The 22,299-nt window shown below is 35.6% G+C and overlaps 1 pseudogene; it reads right to left on the bottom strand.

The window, feature by feature from the left end:
- Nucleotides 1-8,546: 8,546 nt before the first annotated feature.
- LOC102494303 (N-acetylneuraminate lyase pseudogene) overlaps nt 8,547-22,299 on the bottom strand; it is a 14,274-nt pseudogene continuing 521 nt past the window's right edge.

Raw genomic sequence — 22,299 nt, 5'->3', positions numbered from 1 at the left:
CGTGCTAAAACCTAAAGACTAAAAACACAGTTTCATTAATTTCTCATTCTGAACCACCTTTATTCACTCAGAATCACTGAGTTCAGTTCTTCTTAACAACTTATTTAGTAATGACAGAAAAGACTGAATTTATTCATTTATTTGTTGCGACTATACCAAAACAGCTTAATGTGATCAAAAATTTCCTTAAAGTCTCATCTTTATTATTACATTTTTTAGATCATATTCCATAATATGCCAATTAAAAAGAAGCAAAACAGATTAGGGAAAAAATTTGGAAAAATATCTGTTGATGATAATGTATATGGTAATATCTTTGACTGAACCAATACAGTGTATAAATGCTGGGGGAAAAATCAAAAATAAATAAATAATTCATTAATAATACTGAATAGGGACCAGCAGTTAGCGTAAAGGCTAATGTCACTGGACTCCCATGTAGTCGACCACGGTTCAAGTCCCGGACCCGGTGGCTTAAACTCACGCTGGGCTCGTGTGCCTGTGTGCCCAAGATTCTGAGAGGAGAATGGAGGAGAAGAGATTGCGGCATGGCCATCCCCCCTGGGGGGTGATTTTTTTGCTTTCTATCTCTCTGTCTCTCTCTGTCTGTCTGGCGAGCACACGCACCCTATAGCACAAACCTCTACAGAAAAAAAAATACTGAATAATTTTCTCCCAAGATTTTATTAGAATTGACTCTAGAAAGATACAGTGTGTTTTATTATAACCCACTATAGAAGCTATATTCTTGAGAATATTTGTATTTCTTTTTGAGTGTCATAGTGGCCATAATACAATTCAGAAAATATTAAAATATATACTCATGAATTACCTTAAATTAGAAAAACAGTAAATTAGTGATAAAAAGAACCAATTTTAAATATTATGTATTAATATTACATTCTAAATAAGAAATCTGGGAAAGAGGAAAATGGGGAAATAAACATATTTAAATTAATTTACTACAGTAAGACATAAGTGACAGCAGAAGAAGTAAGGTTTGATAATCTCAGCTGGTCTGCTGTGAAAGAAATTAGACAAAGGATAATCATAAGACAAAAAGGATCTGGTACCATGACAGGACAAAGAAATCATAGTGAAAATGGATAACTGTGTTATCAACATTATCCCATTAGCAATGACAACGTCAAAGAAAAGTTAATGTTGTAGAGCAAAACCTCACAATTCACTGAAAAAGCAATATAATATCAAAGAGATATTTTTGTTATTCTGGAGACCTTTAAAGTCCAAAACTGAAAAATCACTTGAGAAGTAGGAGAGTAGTTTTTTTGAATAGGATTTTGTACCACAATCCCTTCTCTTCTATTCTCATCTTGGGATTTTAGGCACACATGCACACGTGCCTGGCATGTTTTTTTTTTTGTGTGTGTGTGGGGGGGGAGAGATTTTTGCTATAGGTCGCATGCGCTCGCCAAGCAGAGAGAGACATAGAGACAGAAAGCGAGAAATCACCCCCCATGGGGGATGGCCATGCCGCAATCCCTTCTCCTCCATTCTCCTCCCGGGATGCTGGGCACGCACACACACGCGCCTGGCGTGAGTTTTAAGCCACTGGGTCTGGAACGCGAACCGCGGTCGACTACGTGGGAGTCCAGCGACACAGCCATTACGCTAACTGCTGGTTCCCCCTGGCGTGGTTTTTGACCCTTCAGGTCCAAGACCTGAGCTTAGGTCAGCCATATGGGAGCCAGTACCTTAACCACTATGCCACCTATTGGCCCTGACTTTGTCTTTTATGTCTGTGGGCTTACATTAGAAAGCCAAGAGCAGATCTTGAATCTCACTTTATCTACAATAACTTGATTATCATTAAACTGATAGAGCTTTAAAATAATGAGAGAATTGGACATGGATAGAGAAAAGAGAAAAAATAGGAGTAGATTATAAAAACATACTAGTATGTAACTATGACATAATTCAAAAGTTTTCAAAAACATTAGTATACCTTTTTCGCTTACTAATTAAAATGGTTTTATTCAAATGCTTTGAACCGTGGTCTGAGTAAAATGATTTTCCAGAATGCTTTGAAGAACAGAAATAACAAAAGTTAATTATTAACTAGTAGCATATTTATGATGTGAAATTGGTGATAAGAATGCTTCACTATCTAATAGCGTAATTAATAAATATTATTACACCAGGATATAACAAATATAAAAAGAAGTATGAGAAATTTTAATCTGTTGAAAGAGAGCCATGCAATGAACTAGAATAAAGCCAAGAGCACAAAATGATTTATTGCTGCTTGAATGTACATAAATGTGACAAAACTTCAAGTGAATAGAAAAATAAATATGTTAAAAGAGACGGCTATGGCAATTAGTATAATATGACTTATGACCAATGATATGAATTATAGTAAATAAGGGGAAAAGAAGATGGAAATAAAGAGGATGATTTAGAATGGCCTGCAAAAGAAAGAAAATAAAACAGAACAACTGAAATTAAATAAAGAAGGCTAAAGAAGGCAAGAAAAGATTTATCATAATGAGAATGGAAGGAAATTGATTTAAGGAAGTAGAAAGTAAAGAAGTAATATAAGACCAAAGTGTTGTGTAAGTATTCTCCTTACACATCTTTACATTCTTTTCATTTAACTTTTTTTAAAAAAGAACAAAACAATATAGATTTGGAAATATAGCCATTAAACAAAACATATAAAACAAAGATTTGAATAATAGAATAGAATTTTCTCTACTGCCAGTTAAAAACATGTTTTTGTTGTATAAATCATAGAACTCTTTAACAAAGTGCTTTATAGCAATTCTTTTTAAAAATTAATTCCTGGGAACCAGCAGTTAGCATAATGGCTATGTCGCTGGACTCCCATGTAGTCCACCGTGGTTCACGTCCCAGACCCGGTGGCTTAGAACTCACGCCAGGCGCGTGTGCGTGCGTGTCCAAGATCCCGAGAGGAGAATGGAGAAGGGATTTCTGTGTGACCATCCCCCCTGGGGGGTGATTTCTTGCTTTCTGTCTCTATGTCTCTCTCTGTCTGTCTGGCGAGCACACGCGCCCTATAGCGAAAACCTCTCAAAAAAAAAATTAATTCCTAAAATTTGAGTTTATGTTTAGGAAAGAACTGTGATTTATCAATAGATACTTTTTTTTTTTTTAATTGCTAGATGTAGCCTGTGCTTGCCAGAAAGAGAAAGAAGGGGCATGATTATTTCCCATGCCGCAATCCCTTCTCTCTTCAACCTATTGGAACTTCAGGCATGCACACTGGCCCAGTGTGTTTCCAAAGCTGCAAGTGTACAACTTGAGTCTTGGTCGGCCTGTGGGATTCAGTGTCCTCAACCACGAGACTATGGGGACTGCCTACGTTTAAAATTTGTAGAAGACTCAACAGGTTTGATTTTATTTTCTGGATTATTAACAATCAGCAACTACAGCAACTATCTTCCTGTAGTTAAAGGCAATGTAAAGTATCTAGAATTCAAGAAATTCTTTTTCATGTAAAGTATGTATTTGGATGTTGATTTTTTAACTCTAAATGACATTTTCACAGATTACTACTGAAAGGTAAGAGAGTTCTGTCTAAAATGTGTTTAATTTAAATACAAGCACAATTTTGGTTTCTGTGGGTAGCACAGCTCCTATTTGACACATCTGTAAAAATTATACTCTCTAATTGTTAAGTGGGAATATGTGCTCCAAATTATAGTAAAACACTATTAAGTAATAGTAAAAAATTAAGCTACAGAGGGGCCAGAAATATGTATTTATATATAATAGCTTATCAATTATCATCATGCTTAGACAGGTTGTAAAACAAACTAAAAAATAAGAACCAAAAAGATTATAAAAATTAAATATATTGCTGTGGAACCATCATTATAATTGTTTCTGTTATATACCATGACAAATAAAATATATATTAAAATTCAGACCTTTGGATGTTTATTGATATAAACTTAATTTAAATGTGAAAAAAATACTTTTGCTTTTTAATTTGGAAGAACAATTTTTTCTTTTTGTAAAAAACAATGAAAAATTGACTTAAGACAGGAGATAGAAAAACACTAAACATGTCTATTAAGAGAGACACAAGTTCATGTAACATTAAATCAAACCTAAGACTCTATGACTAAAATTTTAAAAATAAAATATAATTCTCCTTTCATTCTTTGACATTATTAAATTTAAATGGTAACGATGAAAAATATACAAGTATGGCCATTAATATTTGTGCTTGTTTTTTAAGCTATCTTAAGTCAGAACACAAAAACCCTTCTCTCCTCCTTGACAATGCTCAGGCGAGGGAAATTTCTGGTGATGACTTACATCATTTCTGTTCTCTGGTTCCTTGGCACATCTAACATTGTATGAAGAGATTAACTTTATCCATTCACTATCAGTCAGTGCACAGGACTTGGGAAATGTCATCATGACCAGGATAAACTAAGTATCATTGAACAGAAGACAAGAAGGAAACTCAAGGTGCCCCTGAACTGTGATGAGAAAAGTTGGGAATACTAAAAAATATACAGAAAGATGGATCCAGTCTCAAAGACATTGGTTTTAAGATGAGAAGAGCAACAGAAACTGTGGTTTTAATTTTAATCCCTTTTAATTTATTTATCTTTTGCTAGAGGACACATGTACTTGCCAGGCAGAGAGACAGAAAGAGAGAGAGACAGAAAAAGTAACCCTCAACTGAGTATGGTCATACTGTGAACTGTTTTCTTCCATTTCTCCATCCAATCAGATTTTTGGGCACCGATACACATGCACATAGTATGTTTTCCAAGTCACTAGGCAAGGACTTGTGGTCAGTCATGTGGGATCCAGTTCCCAACGAAGACCACTTAACCAATGTGCTATGGAACTGGCCTTGTATTTTAATATCTTCAATATATTGGATTGTCGGGACCAGCAGTTAGCGTAATGGCTATGTTGCTGGACTCCCACGTAGTCAACTGCGGTTCGAGTCCCAGACCTGGTGGCTTAAACTCACGCCAGGCGTGTGTGCGTGCATGTCCAAGATCCCAAGAGGAGAATGGAGGAGAAGAGACTGCGGCGTGGTCACCCCTGAGGGGTGATTTCTCACTTTCTGTCTCTCTGTCTCTCTCTGTCTGTCTGGCGAGAGCACACACCCTATAGCAAAAACTTCTCAAAAAAAAATATATATATATTGGATTGTCAGAAAAATCACGACACATTTTTGCATAGAAAAATATAGAAATATGCACCATGACTTCTCTGACAACCAATAGTAATCATATTTATTTTAAATATGAGAAGAAAGATAAAGAATGGAACTTGGTGTCCAAAAATTACTATGGATTAAAAAAAAATCTTGGCACACATGGCCCATAGGGGCTGAATTAATTAAATTTTATATCATCTTTCTCTTTTTCTAACCTGCTGATTAAACATTATTTTATTGTTCCTAGTAATTATCCTAGGAATTATATCTCCTTGATTTATTAACATCTAATTTACATTAGTACTTTTCAACTCCCGAGATGACACAAGTATCATAGAATATTCCAAAATTATTTAGTCCTACTAGATTTACATGTTATTATGATTGTTTTTATTTTGTATTAACTTAAACATCATAAGACATTATTTTCATTATTTATTATAGTCAATATTCATTTATTGACCCCCATTTCTGTTTTTTTTTTTCATTTCTTTTCATTTCCAAGGTCCCATATGAGATCGTTTTTCTTCTCACTAAATATCATTCATTAGTTTTCTTTCTGAAAGCAAATTCTCATTTTTAGTATGTATGTAAAGCCTTTAAATTCCCTTCAGTTTTTGAACGTATATTCCTGGATATTTAAGTCGAGGTCAGCATTTATTTGCTTTCAGTACTTTGAAGGTTTCCATTGTATTCTGGCTTCCTTGTCCCGTTGTTTGGTGACAGTCTTATTTGTAAGTATACCTTTTTCTATATTTTTTGGTTAATTTTTACAAGTTTTACTATGATGTGCTTTATTATTACTATTTTTATGACAGAGAATATGTGTGAGCACTTGAGAAAGAGGCACGTCCACAGGGTCGGATCCACCATGATTCCCTTCCTTCCTGGAGTCCTGTGCACAAGGACTTGGGCCAGGAAAGTTTCTGGCTGACTGGGTCAGGGAATCTGACCATAGTCCCCAAGTGGGATCCAGCTTCTCATAAGCAGCATGTTACTGCTACACCATGGATCTGGGCCTATGATGTACTTGTATGGGATTCTTGTATTTATTCCATTTGAAAATCATTTTAGGCTCCTTCAATCCATGGTTTGTTTTCTTTAGCGATCTACAGAACTTCTCAGTATTTACATCAGATCCTTAAACACTAATTATACTGCACTTGCTCTTTTTTTTAGGCCTCCAATTACATTGTATATTATATATTTTCACTGTGTTTGATATACCTCTCTTTTATATATATTTCCATCCTTTTGGTCATTTTGATGATCAGTTTAGATATTTTCACTATTACATCTTGTAGTCTGTAAATTTTCATTTTTTCTATGCACAATTACGCTAAATTTTTACACTTAAATAAGTATTTCTATCTAATCATTTTAATTTGGGTTAGTTTTATAGTTTCCTATTCTCTTAAAGATTTTTTAAATTTTAATCTCTTTTCATGTATTTATATTTTTGCTAGAGGGTACATGTACTTGTCATGCAGCGAGGAGAGAGAGGAGAGAGAGAGAGAGAAAGCACCCTTCAACTGAGTATGGTAATGCTGCAACCTGTTTTCCTCCATTTTTCCATCCCACTGGGCTTTTGGGCACCTATATACATGCACATAGCATGTTTTTAAGTCACCGAACAAGGACTTGAACTGTGGTCATTCATGTGGGATCCAGTTCCCAACAAACATCACTTAGTCATGTGTTATGGAGCTGGCCTTGTATTTCAATCTCTTGAATGTATTGGGTTGTCAGAAAAATCATGATGCATTTTTGCATAAGAAAACAAAAATATACATCATGATTTCTCTGACAACCAGTATTAATCATATTTATTTTAAAGTTTATGCCAGATAACTCCATTAGTTAGATCCTTTGTAGATCTATTGCCTTTCTCTGACTTCTTTCTCTCTTTTTTTTTTTTACTCAAGGCTTATATTCTTGTATATGTATGATATTTTTAATCGATTTGTGTTTCTGGTGTATAAAATATTGGGAAAGCGAAAGGTTTTAAGAGCGATAGAGAGGGGTAGAGTAAGAAAGCTGGATTCCACATCACCCGCAGCATGATTCAAGTCTTGATGACTTAATAAATATCCTGGACATGTGCGCATGCTTTTCCAAAATCCCAAAAGGAGAAAACGAAGGACAAGGATTGCTGCATGGCCATCTCTCATGGACAGTGCTTTTTTACATTCCTTCTCTCTCTCTTCTTCTCTTTTTAACACATGCCCTCTGGCATATTACAAATTAATTAATTAAACTTTAGCATGGATATGTGTGTATAAGAAAAACAATATATATAGGGTTCAGAACTATTCACAGCTTCAGTTGTTCACCAAGAATCTTGGAACACATTTCCTGCAAATGAGGGGGGTTTACTGTAGCATACATTTTGTGAGACAGTTGGTTTAAGACCAGATCTCCTTAATCCAATTAAGAATTGAGATGATACAAAACCGTGTATTGTCCTGGCTAGGGCAAGTCTGTTTACCACTTATGCTTACTGCTATTTTTTGAAGAACAACTAAAAAGATTTGATGGTTCTTGGAGACTTCTTTTTGAGAGGACCTGGCCTCTAAATTTTGTTTATTCTACCCCATAAAATTATTAAATATATGCTAAATTCTGGAATCCTTTTGCCAAAACTTTCACTTTTCCTTTGAGAGGTAAAACTAGAGACACATACTGAGTTTACTTTTCGTGATCTTCCTTATTTCTTACTTTTTTTTTTTTAATTAGAAAACTTTATAGTAGAATTAAGAGCCGGGCATCAAGATAATGGCAGCTCCCAAGCACAGATGGAAAAAATCAGTTACAATTTTCTTTGTTCCATTTCATCCATATCAACAGAAATGGCTCTTCAAGCATTTTGTGAAATCCTTTTTTTTTTTCCTTTGGAGAGGTTTTTTGCTATAGGGCACGTGCGCTCACCAGACAGACAGAGAGAGACATAGAGACAGAAAGCGAGACATCACCCCCCAGGGGGGATAGTCACGCTGCAGTCCTTTCTCCTCCATTCTCCTCTTGGGATCTTGGGCACGCATGCACATGCACCCGGCGTGAGTTTTAAGCCACCAGGTCTGGGACACGAACAGCGGTCAACTACATGGGAGTCCAGCGACATAGCCATTATGCTAACTGCTGGTTCCCGTGAATCAAATCCTTCAGGCTTATGACTCCTAGAGTTTTTTTGCCCCCTCACAAAATAAAACTTGTTTAACCTCAGAGTAGATACTTAAATACTTCTTGATTGATGTGAGATTTCATTTGCTAGAAGAGTTTGGTTCAAGTTCACCTAAAAAACCCTGAGAAAAGAAAGTACTATTAACAGTGGTTCTCTGTCTCAGCGTACACATTCTGATTTGGTAGAGAATCACTAGCTGTAGGCTTCCATGTTTCTATCCTTGAAGCCGGTGAGGGAGAGGAAATCCAGGCTCTTCAGTTTAGCTTCAGCACTACCGGTAAACTCCTTGGAGGCTTTCTACAGTGGAAGACGCAGTGGCCCCATTGGACTCCCAGACACCAGAGTCATGATGGCTTTGGTCTGTGATACTCCAAAAACTAGTTTGACCACAAAGTTGATGAATCCCTGGGTACAAAACTGGTAGTTCAGGGCTGAAGAGACGTCCTTTTGTTCAAAAGCCTCCAACATCTGGTTTGTCTTTTTTCCCAGGGAGTTGTAGGTACTGCCCACTGCTCCAGTTGCTCCAAGACTAGAGCCCCCAAGAGTTGCTAGTCCACTCCAAAAAGGAAAGCAAATTGTTGCTGGTGATTCTGATCGACACATTGTCCAAAGTCTACCAGGTCTTGGTCACTGAATTTCAGCCCTCGGAAGGTGGGGATCTTATCCTGAATCCTATCCAACAACCCCTCCGCATGAATCTTTACCCCTGTCAAGGCCGGAATATGATAGTAATTAAGTGGCAATTCTGAATTCACAGATGATTGTTCTGTGATTGTGATTGTGTGCCCTTAGTAGAAGTTCAGCTGGATGGTAAATTGAAGACCACTTGGTCTGCCATTTCCAGAAATGAAACACCTTGCTCATACACTCTAGAAACTCCTGGCTACAGACTATTAGAAACCTAAATTTGGCACAGCTGTGGTTCCATGTGCTGCTAAGGCACTGTGGCTCCGGAGGCTGGGATCACATGGGAGAATTCCTCATCAAATCCTAAGGCTGGATGCAATGGTATGTGCCTATAATCCCAGTGACTAGGACAGGCTGAGGCAAGAGAATCAGAAACTCAGTGCTAGCCTGGGAAACATAGCGAGTCTGTGTCTTAAAAACAAACAAACAAAAAACACCCTACACTCCTGAGATTTTCCACATTTTTTTTCCCTGAATCATAATGTCATTGTGCAAAAAGCAGTGCAGTTATTCTTTTTCTTTTCTTTCTTTCTTTTTTTTTTTTTTTCTGTTTTGCTGTAGGATTTTGTGCTCACCAAAGAGAGAAAAAGTGAGAAACCACCCGAGAACGGCCATGTTGCAAAATCCCTTCTCCTCCAGCCTCCTCTCAGGGTGTTGGGCAGGCACACTCAGGCTCCTCGCATCATGTTTCAAGCTGCAGGGTCCAGTACTTGAACTATAGAGTCAGCCATGTGGGTCTAGCACCTTAATACTATTCCACTTTCTGACCTATGTAGTTATTCTTTAGAATTATCCTCAAATAATGGCAGGCTGTAAATTATAAAACATGAAGAGACATCATGTTTTATGCATGAAAAATCCAAGAAAAAAATGTTAAGAAACATATACTATCAAATAAAAAATAGATTCAGTGCACAGAGGTAAGTTTATAAACATAATCTCTAAGTTCAATTACTTAAATTCGATTGCAGGATCCTCACAGGACAACTCTAGTCACATATACAGCTTCCACTGTAATCATATACTTCTATACATATCTAAAGAGAAACAACTGATCTTTTGCAAAGAAAATATTGAATGGCTTCATTTTCAACATCATTATTTTCTGATGTTCTAGTCAGGTCACTGAGCTGTATAACTAGAATGCATTTGTAATCATAGAAACATACACACACATTTCCAACTTTTATTTAAAAAGAAATAGTCAAAATCCTATACCCGTGAACTCTTATGACATAAAACCTCTGATGTTTTAACAAGGTTTCACTATAATTCTTAAGCTTAACCAGGATTTTTTAAAGTGTTATTCCCTTCTATCACACTTTATTTTATTCCCATGTTAGTATTGACTGCATTGTTTGTAACATTTCTATATTTTCTGCCCACCTCGCAGACAGTGAACTCATGAACAAAGACATTCCGTCTCTTCAAAATTTTATAGTACTGCGAAGTGATGAAAATATCCTTTACAAAGATTAGTAATGCATATTTTTAATTAAATGGATGAATGTGTAGATAAGTGAATAAATGAATTGAGGAATGAGTGTAAATGGATAATAGTAATACGTGGCCTTCGATGTTAATGTTCTTCTGATTTGATGCAAATTTCTGAAAATAGTTATGCTAATATTTAACAAAAAAATTAATTCACAAATTTTTCTTATGGCAATGTTAGGTAAAAATGCAAAGCATTTTTCTTTTTATTTGTGTTGGAGTAATTGATCGAGCAAGAAAATTCTCCTTTTTGGTATGAATTATAAACTATGACTGGAGGATGCAATTTATCGCATATGAAAGACATGAAAAAGTCTTTCCATTACATACATTGAAATTCTAGTAATAGTTGACTATTCCTACAAGCACTCATCATTGTGTTGGTGAGAATAACTGAAGGAACATTTAGACATGTTTCCCTAATTTTACTTATATGTCACTTCTTGCACAGAAGATGAAGACCTGAAATAAGTTTAGATCATCCTTATGTTTCTAAGAAAAGTAAATTTCTTAACTGCTACTATAGTTACCTGGTTTACTTCTAGTTGATCTTTCTCTTTACTGAAATAACTGATTAATCAAATTCTTTCTCTTTCTAGTTAAAGAATGGACTCATAGTGTCATAAGAATTGAAGGTTCTAAAGAACATTTTCTGAATTTATACCCCTACTTCTCTCCCTGTACAAAGAAATCTTCCTGTTTTCATGTATTCTTGTTCTATTATATGAGGTATCTTGGAAATAAAGTTTTCCTTTTAATTTGCAGTAATAACTGAGAATATTGATAAAGCCACTGTTTGCACTTATTTAAAACAGTTCCATGTTCTAATAGTATATCTTTTGAAAGAGGATAAAATGTATTTGCAGACAGAATCATTCTTTTCAGTTTGACTTTTGTCAATATTTAAATCTTGTTAAAAACACACAGATATATAGATAGATATAGATAGATATAGATATAAAGCAGTTCTATATTAGTCAGAGAGAACATTAAATAATTTATCAGGGAAATAAGTGATGAACATAAGCTTTCATGAAAAAATATTAATGAAGAATATTTGTATTTCTTATGTAAAATTAAGCAACCTGATATGTTTATAATCCAATAAGATCTCTGGGAAAATTTTCCTAACCTTTACTTCTTATTAAAATATCAAGAAGATAATACAATCAAGTGTCACTTGTATGTGTAAACTCTTAGGTTATCAGAAAATTCATGATGTATTTTTCTGTCTTTCTATGCAAAAATGCATCATGACTTCTCTGACAACCGAATATAAACACTATACACCCATGCATATATATTTTGCATAAATGCACAGTGTCATAACTCTGGAAAACTGGGAACTATGGCTACTTCTAGGGAGAGCAATAGGATAGAGGTATTTGAATGTAGAAACCTTTACCATCACTCTGTAAATGTCTGCATTATTTATATTTTTCCCCAATGATTGTATATTGTTTTTTTAACAAAGAATAAAGATTGAACCTGTTCAGAAACTAAGCTTCAGTATAAGTGCCTCAAATATATGAGAAAGCACATCTTTTAAATAGGATATGAGTTGAGGGAGGACTTAGGAATTCTTGAATGTCATCGGCTAGCCAAATCAGTGTTTCTCAAATATCAGAAGAAAAGCTTTATGACTTAAGGTAAGAAAAATTGACAATTTTCCAGACAATTCCTGCAAAAGAAAGGTTACTCTGAATTATCTAGGCAATAACCCTATTTTTCCACTTCCTCAGGCAGTGGGAAGTATGATAGGGTGAAATTTAAATGTCTCTAATATAGTCATAAAGGTTCTGCATCTTATATCCCATCCTTAATAGCAACTATTTCTGCCTAAGTAATAAGTTATCTCCAGGTGATAGGATCATCTGTCCCTTGGAATACCATTTCTGGTGTTATCACTTCTCTTAAGAAGCTTTCATTGCATTAAGAAGAAATAGACAAAAGGCAATCAACCTATTAATTACTCAATGTTACCAAATGGAAACTATAATATAGAAACCAAATAAGTGGTCACAATTCCAGGAATCATTATGAATAAAGCAGATGGTTTCCTTCATAATGAAAGGAGGGGTGTAAGAGTTAATCTTGTTTCTTTAATGCAAGTTAAGTAACCCACCAGATACGTCTGCTTTCTTTAACTCTAGACATTGACCAAACATGTGACAATATATTAAAGCCATTTTTTTAATGACTATATGTTCGTTTTCACTGTTGTTGGATACAATCATCTGTCAATTGAAAACATTTTAGTTTTACAACTCCAGTTTTAAGGATAGGGATGATTTGTTTTGCTGGCTAGAAAGCCAATTCTGTTTCTTTTTCTCCTGTAGTAATATTTATATTAAAATAATTTTGCATGTACTCATTAAACGTATATTTATTAAGTAGCATCTGTGCACTGGGCAATCTGCACTGAGATTCAGACATTGGCAGTGTGCAACCCACACCCTCCTCCACCCCCAAGTTTACTTACATCTTTTTAGTGTATTTTACTTTTTCATGAACTTGCAACTACTCATGGAAAGAGGGCTGTGAAAACGTGTTGGTTTTCTCAAGAACAGCAATTACCAAGAGTAGATTAATAGAGAAATATATCATTGTATTAATTCCATAATTTGGTGAATACAGGAAAAATAGTATGCCCTGCCTTACATGTTCCCTTTCCCTAACATCTAATCATTAGGGTATCTCTGTTATATTTCAGGTACATCAAGGGTTCTTTACAAATTTAGCTCTTTTAAAATGCATAATAATGCTAATAAATATTATTATTTTTTTCAGATGAGAAAATCGATACACAGAGAGTTTAAATAATTTCCTCCAAATTACACAGCTAATAAATAGGATGCTAGCTGCAGCCCAGGATCTTAATTTTCACTCTAGGAAATTTAGGTTCAGTCTGGGATCTTAAGCAATACTCTATAGTGTAAATGCAGTTACTTTTAAAGCAGAGTAAAATAATTAGTTCATGTTTTTCTTCTTTTTCTAGAATTTGAAGAAATCACTTTATCAATCTTAGCACTAAATGGCAGACTCACAAAATCAGCACATTAGTGCTTTTTAATTAATACTTCCATTAATAGTACAGAGATTCATGTAATACATCCAGGATGGGAGCATATTTGCTGATTGATTAAAAAGAAATCATTAATATGGGGTCAACAGGTGGCACACTGGTTAAGGTGTTGGACTCCCTATAGCTGATTGTGGTTCAAGACCTAGACCTGGTGGATCTCTCTCTCTCTCTTTCTCTTTTTCTCTCTCCCTTTCTCCCTCTCTTATGTGTCTCTCTCTGGGAATTAAAAATAATTAAATAAATATTTAAAGGAATGACTTTTTAAAAATTTGACTTCTAGTGCTGAAAATTAAAAATAAGTTTCCAATTATAAACATCCACTCTGACATGTAGCTCAGGGCCACAAAGATATCTGGAAACTCACATGCCTTTTTATTATTTCTATTAGAAAGACTGTTGCTATAGGGTACGTGAGCTCACTGAGAGACAGAGAGACAGGAAGCGTGAAATGACCTCCCCACCTCCAGTGGGATGGCCATGTCACCATCCTTTCTCCTCTATTCTCCTCTCAGGATTTTGGGCACATATGCACATGTGCCCGGCATGAGTTTTAAGTTACCTGGTTCAGAATTTACACTATGACTGACTCCATGAGAGTCCAGCAATGTAACCATTATGCCATCTGTTGGTCTCCTTGTATGCCTTTTGTAAGAGAACTATTCTCAGGGCAAGACAGTGGCCTGTGGTAAGATGTGATGCTCTGCAGAGATGATCCTTTTAGGAAGGTTCCAGGTTTCTCCTGCTGACCTTCCTGATAACACTGGGCATGCATTCGCCCATGATCTGGGGTTGGCTGAATTCGAGGGTGGATCATGGCATCGAGACACTGTAGGTGTTGCTCTATTTCTTGTTTATGAAAGAAATGCAAAAATAAACTTGGAAAAAATTATTCTCCCTGATACTTTAATTTGGCTCGTCTAAGTAAAAGCCTTGGCTATACAATGAAGCCACATTCATAACCCTGGGTTATTCAGCTTTTGCTCAGTTCAAAATATCTGCATCCAGGGTAAAGAGAAATCAAATAGAACAAGGAGATCTGCTGGTCCAATTACTGAGCTTACATTTTCAGAGAGCAGATTCAAGGGTCTGGGTTATTGGACTCTGCTGCTCCTGAAACTATGCTGCAGAAAGGTCTGCCCCTCATGCCTCAACTCCCCCACTGATTTCCGAATCTCCATTTGTCATCATCAATGACATTGATTTCTCATTTAGGAGTTTTCAAAATAGAACCAACATTTCCAAAACATGTGATGGATTATTGGATTCACTACGTACCTGCATATACCGTAACCTTCCTTTGGTTACTAGTGCCATTCGTGGCCACTCGTCATTCTTATAGTTAGTGTGTTCAGCAAATGAGCCTATCATTTGCCTTACATAGTTCCAGCAAGAAATGAAACAAAATAAACCAGTGCATAATGTTCTTATACATATCCACTGCATAGACAAAAACAAATGATATTGAGATATTGTTCTGAAATCATTGAGGGATTATATATAGAGCATTTGTCAAACCCGAGTCTTTCCTAGTATGTTAGAAGAAGAGGATTTAGAAGTCAGTTTGTGTTCACAATTTGGGATATCGTGGTGTAAATTCAGTAAATATTACTTAGGGACATGCTGTAGAATAAGTGCTTTCACTACTTGGAGAGGTCTAGGGTATTAGCTATCTGACTTAAAAAGATGTGAAATTTACACTCCCTAAGTTATGCCGCAAAAGCATATCAAACCAAAACAAGTGCATTAGAGTATTCAAGAACCATATTCTAATGGTCTCCTTTTTAGATTTCTTTAAATAAAAATTTCATGACAGTAGAAAGAGCTCTGGTGAATGCAAAGATGAAGACTATTATTTGCCCTCCTCTTACAGTGTCTCACCAAGGTATTTAGAAAGCCTGGTGAGTCTGTTATCTAAACACTTTGTAGTCCCAGCTCAGCGGGCCTTCACCCCCTCTGTGCCAGGTTGCCCTGTCTCTCCTGTGGCTACACTGTTTTTCGACTGTCATTTTTATTGAAAAATAAAAGCTAAATTGGAGTTTCAGAATACCTTCCATTTAACTCCTTTAATAAAACGGGAAAGATAAAAGCAACCTAGTCACAAGAGAAGTGTTTTTGAAAGCTATGCCTTGGATATCAGAGATGCAGAAATAAAAGGCTGCTTCAAAAATAGAGCCCACTGGCCTAGCTCAGGCCTCTGCATCCCTGCTCTTGGACTAGACCTGCTTTTAGCTTTAATTTTTTATTCAAGAAGTTAAATGGGGGACATGAAATAGTTTGGATCAGATATCACAATTGAAAATGGGCAGCAGATAATTCTTTCAAATGTATTATTCTTATGCACCTAAGCCAGATAACTTCGTCAGGCAATTCTGCAATGTCTATTAGAAAAGAGGATGTGACTGATATTCTATTTCTTTACCCAGAGAACTCTTCTATCAACTAAAGCCATAGAAAGATTAGTGTTCCTTAGAGTGTGTCCACATAATATGCTCATCAACATCATAAATATCCTGAGACTTCCCATAGCAAAACAAAGCAGTAAGACTCTAATTTAGAATTTGCCTAATGATTGTTTACCAGTGTGTGCTTTTAAATGTTGCATTCATTAATATTCCAAGTTTACATCTGGAAGTAGTGTGACCCTGATTCTCGGTCATCCAATTAATAGAATTTTTAACTATTTCCAAAGAAGGCATCCCCTTAGCTGGATAATTTTAGCTCTTTTAGTGCATTTGTGTGGATTATTAAATTAATTCTTACCATAGATCAATATCTTTGGGTAACAGTAGTATCTAAATGCAAATTGGCTGAGAGATATTGATATTCAAGATAACATCATGCAAGGGTGTTGAATATATAGTACACTGACAAACACAACTGAAGAGAACATGGGAGGGGATGCAGTAGGACCTGGCATGCAAAAAGGATGAATATAGTCCTTTAGTTTTCAAGAAAAGTTTGATTTTACTTTTAAATAGATAGTTCTAAATAGATAGTTCAGATCTACATAATTCAGTAAACACCGGTGTGCTATTGTAGCGTTCCTATAATGCTCAGCTAATAATTTAATGAAGGTGACTCTAAATTCTCCCTAGTTGTACTTTTATCCTATTAATTAAAGCAAAAGATGCAATTTGGTATTGTAATCATCTCTTCTGGCTCCACTATATCATTAAGTATAAATGTTTTTTTCAAAAGAGGACACTCTATTTCAGTTATTTCATACTTTTCTACCAGTGAAGGAGAAACGGGGAAATGGAAGTTATAATGATCTTAAGTATATCTCCTAGGATAACTCGGTATTCATGAAGGATGATTTGTGAAGAGACGACTACCCCCACGACCTCCCGCCTCTGAGGGGTGTGCTAAAAGCATTCTAGTGGCCTTCAGTCGGAGCAGCCTCATTATCGTGAGCATGGTATTATTTTAAATTAGCTTTTTATATTTAATTAAATAACACCTAGTCTACAGAGTACCTCTTCTTTTTCATGCCAGCATTTCGTATGACTACCTTCAAAATAAGTTTCATAGAACAGGCAAAGAATAAACAAAAAGCAATTACTTTTGCTTCATAGAGAAAAAGAAAAAGGAAGAAACATGGGTAAATTTGGCAGCCTATCTTGCAATCCTATGAAACAATCTCTTTTTTAAAAAGCACCATTCTGCTTAATAATTATGTAATTTTCCCTGGGCTCCAACAAAAAGCAAAAAGGACTATTTTGACAATGCTAAAATGTAAATAGCATTACCATTGTCTTATGGTCTTCAATAGAGTATAACCGATCTGACCCAGATTGTGAACCTTACCAAATTATTCTGCCCATTGAGAGGTTTACTTACTGTCTTGTTTTAATTTTCTTTGGCCTGTACCCAGCTCAGAGACAAAAGGATAATTTTGAAGGTACTGAATACTATATTGTCTTTCAAAGATTCATAGAAAACTTTCCTTAGCAGTCAAATTACTTTCAAAAACACAAAAGAGGTAAGTATATAATCAAAAATTCTCATTTACAGTGGTTCAGTTTCTTATAAGTTTCTAATATAAGGGAGAGTGTCATTTTACCTATTTTTTCAAAGAGGACATTTTATTCCCTATATAATGATATATATTTATTTTTTAGTAATTGCTAAAAAGAAATCCATTCACTACATAATACAAAACTTAAAACTGAATATATCATAACTTGGTTGAGATTATGTAAGTCTAGAATCATTGCTCTCCTTGAAAGATTCTAAACACAATAAATGTTTTGCCCTTAACTCAATAGGTACTATATGTCCACAATATATTTTACTAATTGATAGGCAAGTCTGTATTTAGTCAAATTATATGTATACTGCTGTTATTTTGAAAATATTTTCTCTCTTAAAAAAAAAGAAGAAAATATGTGTGAGCTCATTGCAGGTTGATGATGCAAACTGGTAATGCTTTCTTCGGACTGCTTAAACATGTTTGATGAGAATGAAATTCTTTAGAGGAGAATACACTTACAAATTATAATTGCACAGTACTTACTTTTAGCATTACCACATCGACTGATATCCATAAAATATGACATTATTCAAGGCTGGTGACTAAAATCTCACTGATCAAAACTAGTGTGCTGTGGGCCGGCAGATGGCATGGTGGAAGATGGCCGCTGGACTCCCACATGGCCGACTTTGGTCGAGTCCCAGACTTGGCAGCTTGCTTTCTTACTTTCTCTCCCTCTTTCTCTGTCCCTTTCTGGTCAAATTAAAAATCATAAGTAAATAAATAAAGTTAAATAAAATAATTCTTTTTTTTTTTATAAAATAATTCTTTAAAAAAAAGAAGAAGAAACTATTGGTGGCATAAGCAGTAGGGTTTGGATTAAGGTTTACCTGAACACAGATAATAACTTTTTGAGGAATCTTTTTGGTCTGTGCTTGTTGATGTTTCCAAGATAGCACCTTCTTCAGCTTCATGTTTGGGTAAAAAGAAAACCCAAGGAATACATTAATATGTCATTATATTGGCCTCAAGGTCTCTAGCTCGTCTTTTTCTACCATTCAGTCTTCATATATGTGTGCGTGTGTGTGTGTGTGTGTGTGTGTGTGTGTGATATTCCTAGCTTTTCACTGTATTTAGTGTAAGTAATAGAACTCCTTAACTATTTGATTTTTGAAAGCTACTTGTGAATATGTAATATTTTTCTTCTTTTCTTAGAAATTTAATAACTCATTATTTGGAGAGGGCATTGTAGAAGTCTTTTAAGAAGTTGCTGCATAATATCTCTGGTTATCAGCATTCAAGGCTGTACTACTCAAAAGGCTACAGCAAGGCTTTGTAACTTTGTATCATACATCTGTGGATATTGCTTAAAGGCACCCACAGAGTTCCTATGTGTGAAAGGAAAAAAGGGGAGTGAAGTCAGCCACTGTTTCCTCAGGCATGCCTCTCCTAGTTCATCTAGAACAGCTCAACTTTTATCTGCTTTCTGTTCTGGGCTTCAACATAAAATTTTATTTAAAGAAAAAATTCTACTGATTAAATAAAGTTTGAAAATAAGTGATAACTTTTCTCAAATGGAGTCTTCTAAGAGAATTAAGTACTATAGGATATGATTTAAATCATTGTTTTCTCAGTTCTTCCAGAATGGTCCATGGCTAGTGACAGTTTAGATGGGCGGGATTGTTCATTCATTACATACAGTGGATATCTTGAAGCACTGGACATTAATTTTATTGTAGAACTGAGGTAAGAAAAGTTGTAATGCTTATATATTATCAAGAGCCTTACCAGGGTATATTCCAAAGACCTAAGAGCTTAAATCAGGAGCTAGCTGCTTTTTCAAATAAGAAAAGAATATTGTACCAATGAACTTGAAGGAAAGAAATATATCTATGTTCTGATGGCATGGTGGTTGGGACAGCTAGAACTCACATAACCAGCTATGTGGCTTCAGTCCTGGATGAGGCAGCTTGACAAACATGCTGCATGTGTGTGTGTGCATGCACAGACTTCCAAAAGAAGAAAATGGAGAACAAGGAATTGACTGTCCCTATGGAGATGTTTCTCATTTTCATTCTCTCTGGTGACTGCATGTCCCCTCTAGCAAAAATTATTTTAAAAAAGAAAAGAAAAGAAAAGATTCTTTGTCCTAAAAGAGGAAACAGAAGCAGCCTGTTAGCATTGAATAAAATTATGATAAATACCAATTATGAACAAAAATGAACTGTATTAACTACTCCAGACAGCTACTTACAGCTTACATACAGTGAACGGAGATTCCAAGTTTATTAATGTTACCCTAAAATCATGAAACTATTATTCATCAGTGCATTGCAAGAATAATAAGTTATAATCCTGTAAAGTTTGAAAACCTTAATTATCCAACTCACTTATCCAACTCATGATACTCTGCTTTCTCCCTGCTCATGGAAGAAAAAGATACACCTTTCCATCTGTTCTCTAGATCTGTGTTCATCCTACAGGAGCCACTGCAGCTCTGCTATGCAAGTTCATTCCCTCTGGGAAGTAAGATACTGTTGCTAATGTACGATGGTACAAGATTTGGTCCCACATCTATTGTGACTCAGAGACAGAAGTGAACCCCTTCTCCTCCACCTTCTGGTTTTTTTCCCCTAAAAGTCTGATAACGCAATAGAGACAACTGGTAGGGGCTATGAATTGCAGTGAAATGAGCCATTCAGAAAAGACTTGCCCAGCCTGAAACCATGGCTTTTCTTTTGCTCTTATCATCAAAAAAACATGTGGATGAACATTGAGACAGAAAGAAGCAAAACATATTAAGTCCAGTAAAAATGTCTGCTTCAATGAGCTTGTCAACATTGCCTGAATGATGAAACCTAGATATTTACTCCGAAGCTTCCTAGCACCATTAAAAAGTTCTGGGACTTCCTACTCTGAGTTTCAGTACTGACAGCAACATTCTAACATTTTTTTATAGATCGACAGTGCTGCAGTCAGATTCCCAAGCTAGTTAAGGACTACAAAGATGAATATATCATAGTAGAAGAATATTTTGATATACTACCAAAAAAGTTTACTTTTTAGTACTCAAGAAGTTACTTTCTGTCAAAGAACAAAGAACTGTCTCACTTTCGTCTGAGGAATGATTTTTAAAAATCATCAGAAACAAGCTAAGCAAAGTCTACAGTGAGTCATAAAAATCAATCAAGGACCACATTTTTCACTGTGACCAGACTGATATTGGATGTGAAAGTCCCGATACCCGCCTCCTCTCACCACACACCCACCCACACACACACACACACACACACACAGAAATAAACATAAGAAAGTTTAGATATAAAATTTGCATTATCAAAGACACATTGACACTAAATATTTTGCCTTGTGTCTTGTTGTGATTTCAAAGACACATTAAAACAAAAACAAGAGCCAGCTCATTGTTTGGTGGGTAAGGCAGCTGGAACCCACATAAACTGCAAGCAGTTCAAGTTCCAAGCCTGACAACTTGAAAAACACTCTGGGTATGTGTGCACGTACACCCAAATCCTGACAAAAGAGAGACTGAGGAGGAGGGATTACAGTATCACAATATCTTGGGGAAGGCGGTGCTCTTTTTGTTTTTCTTCTCTCTCTCCATGTCTTTCTTCAGCAAGCCATTCACCCTTTGGAAAATTAAAAACAAAAACAAAAATAGCATACTGAAGGTCTCAATAACAAGAGAAAAAAACCTGATGATTCTACAAGGGAGACCTGAAAAAGGCCCTGAAAAATCAAAACTAAATCATTAATTAATTTCGGTACTTAAACATTTTGAAATTCATGTCATTTTTTCACCTTATAAAGTTTCTAATAACTGTTCAAAGACTCTGACTATTTACTAGAAAATCATAGATAACAGCCACAAAATAGGTAATTACCTTGTAAGGTTAAATTAATTAATGGGATGAAATAGGTTATAATCTGAAGTATGATTCTTATCTTACTTTGGGTCCATTTAGATACTGCGACAATTGTATTGAATAAAGTATGTTATGGGAAAATGTGAAGATTTCAGTTGTGATGAAAGTCAGCATCAGAAGCAGACCAGCCCCTCTACCCGCTTCCTGGGCTGTAACAGGGCTCATTTGGGTAAGATCCAGGCTTCCCCAGCTACCCAGTTCTAGAAAGAGTCCTATTTTTTAAATTCATATTCTTTAACTTGACAAGGATTTCTGCACATTTTAAAATAGAATTATAGGACCCAGTGGCTTAAACTCACTCCGAGCAAGTTGCATGCCTGCCCAAGATCCCAAGAAGACAATGGAGAAGGGGTTGTGGAGCAGTCATCTCCCCTGGAGGGTGATTTCTCGCTTTCTGTCTCTCTGTCTTTCTGGAGAGCACACGTGCCCTATAGCAAAAACCTCTCCAAAAGAAGAAAAAAGAAAAAAAAATAGAATTATAATTTTTTTTTTTTTAGTGGAGCTCTTGTTTATTGTAGAAACACACATTTAAAATAAACTTTGTATAGCTTTGAATATTATAAGTTTATCACATGGTTAAAATCACAGGAAAATATTCATGCTCTTTGCTGTTTTTTTTTTCATCAACTTTCTTTCCTCTGACCCTCAAGTGATGGTGAAAAAGTGAAAACAAATTTAGGGGGCTAGAGGGTAGCATGGTAGTTAAGGCATTGAACTCGCACATGGCCAACCATGGTTCAAGTCCTAGACCTAGCGTCTGTT

This window comes from Tupaia chinensis, unplaced genomic scaffold (genome assembly GCF_000334495.1).
Source record: "Tupaia chinensis unplaced genomic scaffold, TupChi_1.0 Scaffold000667_1, whole genome shotgun sequence".
Lineage (NCBI taxonomy): Eukaryota > Metazoa > Chordata > Mammalia > Scandentia > Tupaiidae > Tupaia > Tupaia belangeri.
This window is presented reverse-complemented; position numbering and strand designations above follow the sequence as displayed.